Below are 11,429 nucleotides of genomic sequence, written 5' to 3' on the forward strand. Positions count from 1 at the left end.
TATCCAGGAGATGCCTGACATCAGTTCTTGTGCCATTTTACACCAAATAGCTAACACAAACTCAGCTAGGATACTGTGTGTACTAACTCTCAGTACAGGCCTGGGCCCATAACCAGTGTTAAGGAATTTGTTGTGCAGAGGTCTCCTTGTGCTACCAAAGAGTTGCACAGACAAGGAAGGGCACTGAGAGCAGTAAAAGTCACACAAGAATACACTGAGTTATAAAAACAAAAAGTATTTTACTTTTGAGGTGGTGTAAGAACAAAAATGCACAGTCAAAAATAAACAGTCCAAATCATAAACAATAGCAACAGTCCAAGAAGTAATCCAAACTACAAAGTCTTCTTACCAGTCCAGAGGTCAATACACAGTCCAGGTTACAACAGTAGTAAACCAACAGCAGAGCAAAAACAGTAATAGTAGAGATCAGTGAATTCAGAGAGAGAGAGAAGCTACGTTCCTAGCTTCCTCTTATGGCCATGAGAACACTTACACACCCATTGGCCAATTAACTTCTTAAAGACATAGCATTATGGTTAATATATTTTCAACCCAACATTGTAGGCTAACACCATATGCCTAACAGGATGTGTTTGCCACCTTGAATTATTTATAAAAATAATAAAGGCAGGAAGTTAATTAATTTAACATTTTAATCTGAAGTACAATTATACATATTCGTATTAAATGTCAAAGGACATTTGCATACATGAACAGAATTTCTTAGGAATTTTGTTGATAGAATTAAAAATAGATATGAAATGTGAATACAGGTAGACCTTGACTTATAACCATTCTTTTGGTGACTGTTTGAAGTTATAATGGTACTGAAAAGTGACTTATGACCATTTTTCACACTTATGAGCATTGTAACATCCCCATGGTCACATAATCAAAACTGAGACACTTGGAAACTGGCATATCAGATACAAGAAACCAGGAACAGGAGTAGAGTTCAAGCACTAAAAGCTTATTCCATGTTATCTATGCATAAGTATCTTATCTACTAATGGTCGAGGCAAACTGGTGTTAGATATGGATCAACGGAATTCATGGGGGATGATGAACTTAGGTCTCCTGTGGGAATGTAACAACTCCAAACTGGTGATGCATTTGACCCCCCCACTCTTGGACTTTTTCCTGGTCATCTCCTAAATGACAAAGTTCCAATGTCCTGGGGTCATGTGATCACTTTCTGCAAGCTTCTGACAAGCAATGGGAAAGCCAGATTCACTTAACAACTGTGTTACTAACTTAACTACCGCAGTGATTCACTGTGGCAAGAAAGATCTTAAAATGGGGGAAAACTGTCTTGCTTACCAATGGATATTTTAGGCTCAGTTGTGGTCATACGTTGAGGACCACCTGTATCTTTAAAGGATTCTTTGAGACTTACAGCTCAATGTACTGATTCTTCAGTAAAAAAAATAATTTATTGGTGCTTGGCTACAGTAAATCTGGCTATATATCAAATTTCTTTGGCTGCACCATTTTATATGACCTGGCAAAATCGGCCAGGAAAGTTATGCTAGCATTAATGATGGATGACTATTGTATAATTATTCCAAATTCCTGAAAGAGAACAATAAACTGAATGGTATTGCCACCAGAGATAGTAATATGCAAATTAGATTAAAGTGATCTAAAAAGACTTTATAATACAATATTGAAACCAGTGGTGAGATTCAGCCAGTTCACACCACTTCGGCAGAACTGGTAGCTAATTTTTTTTGCCCAGGCCCAGAATGGATTTCCGGAAGTGGCATCCACACAGAGAACCGGTTGTTCACATGTTTGAATCCCACCACCGATTAAAGCATTGTATTTTTAAGCTAATTGCCGGTGGTTTGGCAAAATGCAGCTAAATGTATTGTGTAATAAAAAGATCTAAGTTGACTTATCCAGTTCAAAGCTGAAGCCCAATACTTTTTTAACAGTTACAGCTTTTGTCTTATATAGTGAAATGATTTTTTTAATTTTAAATGATAAGATACATCATTTTTAATTATAGTTATAGTTAAGATTTTGATTGTATCATGAACATAAGAAAAAATTATTATACTTTTCTGATCTGAAACCAGGTTGCAACATGTGACCAATTATTCCTCAGAATATATTTAGATTTCCTTAAATAAAAAAATGTCTGATTCTATAAACCCTTCTATCATCCTATTCCTTGAACTCATGTTTATTCAAACACAATCATCAAGCAATTGAGGAAAATAAGAACCAGGATCCAAAACCTTTAACCATTTCTATTTTGTTTGCTTGTTTGTACTCTTGTTTATTTTTTTATAGCCTACATTTTCCTAAATTTCTAATCTAAATTTTGACTTATTAATTTCTTAGTACCTAAAGGAATGGCTATTGGTCCCAAAGATGATTGTATGCCATTTAGTCTGTATTGATTGTTATTGACCACACAGACAGATTTTCTTCAAGACACTCCCAACTTGATGCATATACTGCTACTGTAACTGAGTTATCTACCTTGCTGTGCTTATCTTATTTTCTCTTTCCTTCCACCTTTCCCAATATTACCGATGAATCTAGAAAGTTAACTTTTTGTGCAATGTGTCCAAAATACAATAATTAAGGTCTGGTCATTTAGGTCTCTCCTAAGAATTCTAAATTATTTTGTTCTACAATTCTTTTTTTTTTTCCTTGAGTACCTATGGGAAGAGTCTTTCCCAATGCTGAAGTCCAAAAACATCTTCAACTTTTGCTTCTATAGGGTGTTACAGAAAATGTTACAGGGAAAATCCTAGCCTGCACACACATAAATACATATGTATTATGGCGTCTGAATACCTTTTCCAACTGAATATCTTTTCAAAGGCTTTCATTGCTACTCTACCAACTGCTGGCCTGACACTTATTTCTTGACTGCTGGTTTCTATAATAGTAATAGTTATACTGTAAAGGCAGAAACTATTCTCCACTTCAGAATCGTTGTCTGTTCTATATTGGTCAGTGTACCTGTGATCATAAATGTGGTCTTCTTTATATTTAATAAATTATAGTCCTATTATTTCTCTGTGTTCTTTGATTATTATTACATTATTTGAGTTTCCAGATCATTTGCATTTTCACCTCTAAATAATGTCAGCATATTGAAGTTAATTGATATTCTTCCTCCAATTTAAAAATTACATTCATTTTCTTCTAATCCATCTTCCCTCTGTTGGTTGAATAAATAAGGGGAGAGTTTGCACTTTGTTTTATTCCTTTGCAACGGGTCTGTTTTTATCATGCAGCTTCCTGAACTGCATACACACAAGGTTTTTTGTTTTTTTAGGGCAAGAGGTGTTCTGGGATTCCATTTTTTATAAGAGCATTCTACAGTTTGTTATGGTCAACACAACTGAAGGATTTAAGGTAAATTAATGCACAAACTTATTTACTTTTGGTTTTCTCTGGCTTCCTCAATTATTTAGTTACACCAGAAATGATTTCTTATGTTCCTGTTTTTTTCTGAAAGCCAGCCTGAACATTTGGTATCTCCTTTTCCAGATAGGGCTCTAATATTTAGATGATCCTAAAGACTATTTTGCTATAGTATGAAATTAAGGGTATTGGATGATATGGACCCCACTCTGTTAAATTTCCTTTCTTTGGTACAGGTATGTAAAGAATCAGAATCAATCTTTATTATGGTTACAGACCAGCACAAAAGTTAAACATTAAAATAAATACATTCTCTAGAAATTATTGTAAAATAACTAAGCAAAGTAGTAATATGAAGGGACGTGGTGGGGACTCTGAGCTTGTCGATCAGATGGTCAGAAGTTTGGCGGGTCGAATCCCGAGTACCGCGTAGCAGAGTGAGCACCTGTTACTCGTCCCAGCTTCTGCCAACCTAGCAGTTCGAAAGCATGTAAAAATGCAAGTAGAAAAATAGGGACCACTATGGTGGGAAGGTAACAGCGTTCTGTGTGCCTTTGGTGTCTAGTCATGCTGGCCACATGACCACAGAGTCATCCTCAGACAAGCGCTGGCTCTTCGGCTTTGAAACGGAGATGAGCACCGGCCCCTAGAGTCGGAAATGACTAGCACGCATGTACGGGGGAACCTTTACCTTTACCTTTAGTAATATGAACAAGGATCTTTAGTTCTTCAGGAGTTTTTTCCTTATTATCATTGCAGCAGCACAAAATTTTGTTACTGCACAAATGGTGGCTGGATTTGAAAACCCTGAAGGAGATGTAGAAATTATCTGATCTCCCTAGAAATCTCTCTAATAGAGGGAGAATGTACGTTGATCTGATGTCCCTGTAGAACTTGCAGTACAATAGGAAATGTGAGATATTTTCAGTTTCTCCATTGCCACATGTACACATTCACTCAGCTGTTGGGGTTTTATCATACCTGCCCTGCCTGGAGGATATTAGGTTTGGCTCTAAAAAATGCAATTTTAGTCTTAGAAAAAGTCAGGCCTTTCAGATAACCTTGCTGGTTTCCACACATCCCATCTGATTTCTGCTGTTGCATGATATCCTGTTAAGTTCTAGCTGGAACCCCACATCTCTTATTTTATTGGTAACCATTTGCTTGGCTTGATCATAACCTAGGGATATTAAAAATAGTGGGAAAAGTCCACAAAAGGCCAACTTATGCTCTATAACCTGTTTCAAAGTTGTCTATCAGGACAAAAGAGATCAAGCCCTCTGGGAAGAATTGAATTTTCAACCAGTAAATTATCATCAACTTCCAGGCTCATACCTGAATTTGAGGCATTCCTGTCTCAATTCTCAACTGGACATTTGATGTCCTGCTAGGTGATCCTGTTTATGCCCCATAGAGAATTTGCTTCAGTGTTATAGCCTCAGAGTTTTAAGGCTGCAGTGACTAATTGTCCTCCACCTGTATAAAAAAAAGTGTTTCATAGCATTTGAGGACTTAAAGGCTGATTGCATCATGTGGTCTAGATATGCCTTCCAAATATCATATAGAAAACCACCCCAAGGTACTTGAATGTACTGAACTGTTCTAGACTGTGTTCTTTTACTCTCCAAGAATATTGAATAGCTTTTTTAGCAAAAACAATGATTTTTAATTTATCAAAATTGAGGATCAGATTATTTTGTCTACAGTATTTTAATAGTGCTGAAATAGAATTCAATAGCATAGCAATAGGGTTTGTGAAATAATAGCAACAGCATACAGAAGTATTGGTATTTTGTGTTGTGCTAAGTTGAGAGGATGGAAGTGTGGGTTATGCAGAAGATCAATCAGGGAATTAATATAAAGACTGAAAAGGGAAGGGGCCAAGACACATCCTCTTTATACACTTATTGAGCCAGATAAAGTCACTTGTGGGTTACACCTTACTTTTAAGGTGGAGTTAGAATATAGTTTTTGTATCAGTAGCAGTATTTTTTGTTTAGCTCAGAGGATACTTCTGGATATCGAATCATAGTCCTGTTTAAACTCAAGGAATTCTTTTTTTATGTATATATTTGTACAAGGTGGTGAAGTACCAAAATATGGTCTCCCTTCCCTGAATCCAGCTTGGTCATCTTTAATTATGTCCTCTGATATTATCCAATGGAAGTTTGTAGTTTAGGTGCTTAGCATACAACTTGCTAACAGCGCTTAGTAGACTAATGGACCTGTAGTTACATGGATCATTTTTATTGCCCTTTTTGTACATTGGTACAATAATTGCCTTTCCCCAATCTCTTGGCATACATCCAGTCTGATCAATAAATGTAAAGAGAGATGCTAAAAAAGGGTGTACATCAGTTAAGGTTATTTTTAATTATTTCTGGGAGAATACAATCAGTATCGGGAGCCTTATTAAACTTAAGGGATCTGATCAGCCGGGATACATTTGTGATGTAACTGGGGCCAGTAAGGGGCTGAGTGTCCAAATTAACCTGGCTCTCATTCATTTCCAGGGTCCATATACAATTCTCTAAAGTATTCCTCCAAGGCGTGAGTTGATACTTGGTTCGTTGAGGGAGGGAGTGATTTTCCTAGTCCTCTAGTGATGTGCCAAAAAGGGATGTATCTTTCATCCTAACTGATTGAATTAATTTACACCAGGACTCCTTCAGTGGCGCACTTTTCTTTTCTTTAAAAGAAAAGAAACTGAGCCTTCAAACACCTTAAGTAGTGAGTTTGATCCTCAGAAGGGGAGCTTTTACTTCTTCTGTACTCCTTATTATATGCCTTCTTTAATTGTACACAATCCAGATCAAATCATTTTCTATTCTTTATAATCCTCTTTCTGGAATGAGGCAGTGTTCCATTGGCAATTAAGGTTTCAAACCCATCTGGAGATGATCCTTGAAATTTACTTTCTAACAGATGGGCATACAATTCTAGAGTTTCTGAGGCCTGCATCCATTTGGTGACTTCAATTGCATTTTTCTCAGTCCATTTAATTCTCACCTGGGTATTATAGTTATCAAGCCTTGGTGGATAAATTGAGTAAGCTCTTAGAAATTTCTTGTGGGATGTCAGAGTTAAAAGGAAGAAATAAATAATATAATATAAAAATAAATGAATATTTAAGAATGTGATTTCCAGCCTTCATCACACTGGCTATAAACAAGTAATAACTTGTACTTGTTCTGAAAACAGACCTGTATTTTATTCCTTGAGGTGGTAGGAATGTTCAGTGGGTTCAATGACCTTAAGAGCAACACCAATAGGAATGTGAGAACCTGTTAGGGTCACATCAAATGTTAATCCACAGCAAAGGTAGAATGTTGCAAGTGAGGGGCAGCACAATTCCCTGAGAAGAAACTCCAAACAAGAAGAAGAAAATGGCAACCCATTATCAGGAGAACTCTATGGATGTGCATCCTTCTATTGTTGACAACTGTAAAGCAAGTTTTCATGTTGTGCATAACCTGGAAAAGGGAGGAACGTATTAAAATTTTATGCAATTTTTTTTTAGATTAAAAAAAGCAGATTACTGGAGTCAGAGCAAACAATAGCCGTTATTCTTCAGTTACTGATATTCATAAGCATGGTACTATGGAGATAGCAAACAGCTATTATTTTTGGGAACTACTGATTGGCTTACACTCCATCAATTGCCTAAGTGTTTTTTCAAAGCTATCCTGATTGGTACCATTATCACAGCATCTTCTGGAGGTTATTGTTTGAGATGTGCTGACTCCTCCCTCCTAGCGGGCAATGGTAGGAGATGTTATGAAGATGCCCCTTCATTGCCAGCTCCGGAAATACATGTGTGTGCCCACCTTGGTCTGTCTGAACTCTGGCATGTAATTAAAACTCCCCCTGGCAGATGGAGCATAAAGACAGGAAAGAGACCTTGGCAGTTCTTTTGGATACTACCTCTTAGTGAAGAGATTTTGTACTCTGTTATTTGTAAATGCTGAAGAAGGCAACAGAACCTCTCAAGCAAGCTAATTGGAGGGGGAAACAAGCAGTTCCTGAACAGAGAGTGATCGCCAGTAGTCATTAGGCTTCCATGATAATGGGCATTTATCCTGCTTAATTGTTACCTGCCTCATAACACTGCTTCATACGCAGTGTTTACATTCATTGTTTCACATATGTATAGCCCTTACTGGATCATTAAAAAGAATTGGTAGGATAACAATGGGGAAAATTGCTCTTTGAAGCACTGTGCCAATTTGTGTATGAAGTAATATCTGTGAGAATGACTTCAACTATAGACAAAGTTGTCTTTACTTCTACTACACTATTACTTTGCTTTTAAGATAAGTTATTATTAGCATTAGCATATAAATCCCATCAATAAATAAATAAATAAATAAATAAATTTTCTCTCTCTTTTTCTCTTCCAAACTTCTGAAAAATCTTATAGAACTGAGGTGATATTTATAAATATTCAACATTTGTTGAGTCATCCAATTTAAAAAAAATTAGTGAGGTTTTTATGTTGAATTTTTAATTTGGACTTCAACCTTTGAACGTTTTTGGACTTCATGCTTTTCCAGTTTTTTGTAGCATGGATTATGAAGTTTCATTTTGCCAATTGATATATTAGAAGCATTTATTAAGCTTACAAACCAGAATTGTTCTCAAAATATAGGTTCAGGCCTTGAAGTTTTGGGAACTTCTAAATATTAAGACTTTTAGCTATGTCTAGGCACAAATTCATCTTAATGTTGTTTAGATGGCAACAACTATATAATACCTAGCTTAATTCAGGGCAGATAACTGAAATGTCCTCTTTGTGGGTTCTCTTTGCTCTAGATGTTTCAACAGGTACATGTTACTGGAGCCCAGTTCCTCACTGGGACCACACAAGAGCAGTACTATAGAATGTGTCGGAACCCATTTCCTTGTTGTGCGGGTTTGATTTGTCCCTTTCTGGTTTCTTTCTGTGAGTTCTGTCATTCTCCTGAGGGGGAGGCCCTATGGGATGCATTATTTCCCATTGTAGCTTTGCTACAATGTATCCTCTCTGCTGTTTCTATCTGCTTGCTGTTTAAACTGTTTCCCCTCAATGTCAACCTCTGGTGAGAAAGGACTGTGCCTCCAGCCATCTGGCTTATCTTTTGCTTGCGGAAGAGAAAGGTGCGAAGACCCAACAACATCTTCACAGGCATGGGAATGGACTCCGTTATCAGCCCCACTCTCACAGCGGACTTAACAACTGGGGATTGGCTCGTTTGAACTGACCAGATGAACTATGGGGGTGGGGTTCATTTGAAGCTCTTTTAACCTATCAATCCTGCCTTCTATGCCTGCTATCAGCTTCTCCTAATAAAAGTTCCTTTTGGAAAGAAACTGTTCCAAGAGTCCTGCTTTCTTGGGATGAGGTTTTGAAGCAAGTCCTTTTTTAAATGTCAGGTGCATTGGTTGCCAAATTGTTTCTAGGTACAATTTAATATAGTTGTTGTTACTTAAAACCCATTATGATCATAATTATTTGTTAGGCTGTTCCTACCCAGTACTGTCCTGTCCCTCCTCCAAAAAGCTGTCTGGTCCTTTTCTTACTCTTAGAAATTAATAAGAATCAATGCTTTCTTTTTCATTAACTCTGACTTTAATGGACTAAAGCTAAAATATTACAGAGCAGTCATTTAGTCAGACAAAAAACCAAAAAATGGCACTTCATTTTTCCTCCCACCAATTGTTGCCCATTGATGGAAAAACAATAGCAGCAATCCTGAGTAAAGATAGATACAGGTAGTCCTTGACTTACAACCACAATTGAGCCCAAGATTTCTGTTGCTAAATGAAATATTTGTTAAGTGAATTTAGCCCCAATTTATGACCTAACTTGCCACAGTTGTTAAGTGAAGCACTGCAGTTGTTAAGTTGTTAAGTGAATCTGGCTTCCAGTTGTTAACTGCATCTGGTTTCCCCATTGACTTTGCTTATCAAGGTCACAATAGGTCAGACATGTCAAACACAAGGCCCGGGGGCCGGATCCGGCCCGTGAAGTGGTTTCATGCGGCCCGCGAAGCCATCCTGGAAACAGTGAGGGAACGGCCCCCACTGCCTTGGCCCAGAGACCCTCCTTCTGCCAGAGACCCTCAGATCTGTCCCACTCCTGCCCAGGCCTCCATAGGCACCCTTGATGCGAACGATGTAGAGCTGGCCACGCCCACCCAGTAGGCCATATGGACTTTAGCCATGCCCACCCAGTAGGCCACGCCCACCCAGGCCACACCCACCTGGCCCCCTGAGGGCAACCGCAATGCTGATGCGGCCCTCAATGAAATTGAGTTTGACACCCCTGCAATAGGTGATTACATGACCCCAGGATACTGCAACTGTCATAAATATGAGTCAGTTGCCAGGCATCTGAATTTTGATCACATGACCCTGGGGATGCTGCAATGGTCATAAGTGTGAAAAATGGTCATAAGTCACTTTTTAGTGCCATTGTATCTTTGAATGGTCACTAAACAAGCTGTTGTAAATCAAGGATTACATATACTTAGAATGGCAGGCCCAGCCATAACATGCAGGGTGGAGGGGAGGTTCAATGTATTAGGAACTGCTAATCAATGATAATTGATCCACTTCCTCCACTAGAAGTGGTTCCAAGCTTCCACTATTCTTTCTGTGAAGTAATACTTTCTAACATTACTTTTGAATTTCCCTCCTGTCAGTTTGATATTATGTCCCTGTGTTTCTTTTGCTTAATATTGAAGATACTGCCTTTTAGAACCTTATTCACATCCTTAATATATCAAAAGGTTTCAATCATGCCCCCTTTCCCTTCTGTCCTCCAAGCTGTACATATTCAGTTTCTTCAGTCTCTCCTGATATATTTTGTTCCCAAGACCTTGCACCATTTTTGTTGCATTTTTGTCTCTGGACTTGCTCAATCTTATCAATATCTTTTTTTAAAGTGAGGTGTTCAGAATTGGAGATGGTATTCTCAAATGGGGACTAACTACATCTCTATGTAGCAGGATCAGGACCTCCTTTTTCCTGCTGCTGATCCCTCTAGTGATGCATCCCAGAATTTTGCTTGCCTTCACATCTGCCTGGCCACACTGTTAATTCATTTTGCATGCTTGAGCTATGAACACACCCGAATCCTTTTCTTCTGCTATTCTGTAACACTGTATTGGGGGTACAGTACTCGGCCAGAGGATTCTTTTTCCCCAAATGTTGACTCAGCCTTCCATCCTTCCGAGGTAGGTAAAATGAGGACCCAGATTGTTGGGGGCAATTAAGCTGACTTTGTAATAATGCCGCTTGGGGTGTGTGTGAAAGCCCTAATAAGCAGGCATATACATAGAATGAAGGCTACTGCTAAGCTTGTAAGCTGCCCTGAGTCTTCGGAGAAGGGCGGGATATAAATGGAATTTAAATAAATAAATAAATAAATAAATAAATAAATAAATAAATAAATAAATAAATAAATAAATAAATAAATAAATAAATAAATAAATGCATTGACCTGCAGTCTCCATATTTTTGACCAATTTTCCAGCAATGCCAAATCATTTCCATGTTACGAATACCCTCAGGAAGGTCAATTCTATTATACATCTTTATGTCATCAGCAAAAAGACAAACTTTACCTGCAGCCTTTGTGTTATATTACTTACAAACACATTGAACAGAACAGGACTTGGGACTTAGCCTTGCGGCATACCACTAGTGACTGGTCTCTGTTCAGACAGTGCCCCTTGACAATCACCCACTGGGATCTATCCCTGAACCAACTTCCCATCCACTGAATCACCCAGTAGTTAAGCCCTAGTCTGTACAACTTTTTTATGAGCTCATTTTGTAGAACTGTATAACATGCTTGGCTATGTCCACAACCCTCATTCAATATACTATATTTGTGACATAGTTTAAAAAGTCAGTTAGATTAAGTTGATGTGATCTACCCTTAGTAGAGGCATGCTCCTGTGCACTTGTAAATGTCCATTAACTTCACTACTACAAATGTTAACTCACTGGCTTATAATTTCCAGCTTCTTTCCTAGCCCGCTTCTTAAAATATTAGC

Source organism: Vipera ursinii, assembly GCF_947247035.1.
Source record: "Vipera ursinii genome assembly, chromosome: Z".
NCBI classification, from domain to species: domain Eukaryota; kingdom Metazoa; phylum Chordata; class Lepidosauria; order Squamata; family Viperidae; genus Vipera; species Vipera ursinii.